Source organism: Orycteropus afer, unplaced genomic scaffold, assembly GCF_000298275.1.
Source record: "Orycteropus afer afer isolate SDZICR_OR568_19922 unplaced genomic scaffold, OryAfe1.0 scaffold01686, whole genome shotgun sequence".
Lineage (NCBI taxonomy): Eukaryota > Metazoa > Chordata > Mammalia > Tubulidentata > Orycteropodidae > Orycteropus > Orycteropus afer.
The window spans coordinates 60,826-62,188 of NW_006923273.1; the positions used below are offsets into that span (position 1 = coordinate 60,826).

At 41.5% G+C, this 1,363-nt stretch overlaps 1 pseudogene; it reads left to right on the forward strand.

Annotated features, from left to right (window-relative positions):
* The first annotated feature begins 212 nt into the window (after window positions 1-212).
* LOC103213358 lies at window positions 213-1,068 on the forward strand (annotated as a pseudogene).
* Window positions 1,069-1,363: the final 295 nt, after the last annotated feature.

The window sequence follows — 1,363 nt, forward strand, 5'->3', positions numbered from 1 at the left end:
CTAATTTCTTGACTAGAAAATATAAACTATAACTTTTCCATCCAGTATGTTGTAAAATCTGTTTGTGTGAAAATTATTCTTGTTTGTTCTTTCCTGCTAGTGCCACCAACCATACGGAAGTAAGAAATGATATGCAAATCTCAGAATTTCTTCTTCTGGGATTTTCAGATAAACCAAAATTGCAATCTTTGTTCTTTCTTCTGTTCCTGTCCATGTACCTGATCACTGTGCTTGGAAACCTGCTCATCATCCTGGCCATAATCTCAGACAGCTACCTCCACACACCCATGTACTTCTTCCTTGCCAACCTGTCCTTTGTAGACATGTGTTTCATCTCCACCACTGTTCCAAAGATGCTTGTGAATATGCAGATGCAGACCAAAGTCATCACCTATGAAGCCTGCATCACTCAGATGTACTTTTTTCTACTTTTTTGCCGGGTTGGACAACTTCCTCCTGACTGTGATGGCCTATGACCGCTTTGTGGCCATCTGTCACCCCCTTCACTACATGGTCATCATGAACCCCTGGCTGTGTGGACTGCTGGTTCTGGTGTCCTGGATCATCAGTGTCCTGCATTCCTTGTTAGAAACTTGAATGGTGTCATGGCTGTCTTTTTGTACAGATGTGGAAATCCACCAGTTTTTCTGTGAACTGAATCAGGTGATACAAAGTGCCTGCTCTGACACTTTCATCAATTCTGTAGTGATGTATTGTGCTGCTGTACTGTTAGGTGGAGGTCCCCTCACTGGGATCTTTTTCTCCTACTCTAAGATTGTCTCCTCCATTCGTGCAATCTCATCAACTCGGGGGAAGTATAAAGACTTTTCCACTTGTGCTTCTCACCTGTCAGTTGTCTCCTTATTTTATTTCACAAGCATAGGAGTGTATCTTAGTTCTATTGGTACACCCAATGGCCATTCAGGTACAGTAGCCTCGCTTTTGTACACTGTAGTCACACCCATGCTGAACCCCTTCATCTACGGCCTGAGGAATAGAGGCAAAAAGGAAGCTCTTAGGACAATTTCTAGGCGGGAGGTCATAAAGGGCCATCTGTTCTGGGGCTGAAGATATGATTGTGACTGTGACTGCAAGGCTTAAACCTTCAGAGACAGCAATTGTGATTCTTTAATCAGTGCATGAAAGTAGAAGCTCCTGTTTCTATTTCTATCTTGGAGTTTCAATGTATTTCATTGTAAGCAACTTCCTTTTTTATTTCTCTGCTATCTGGCCAACATTCCCCTTTGTCCTTTTCCTAGTTCCACATAATTATTATAAGCCTTGAATCAGAAACTATGTGGAAATTCCTATTTATTTTATATGATGACATGGGTACATTAAGAGTACTTTCGTCTCAAATGAA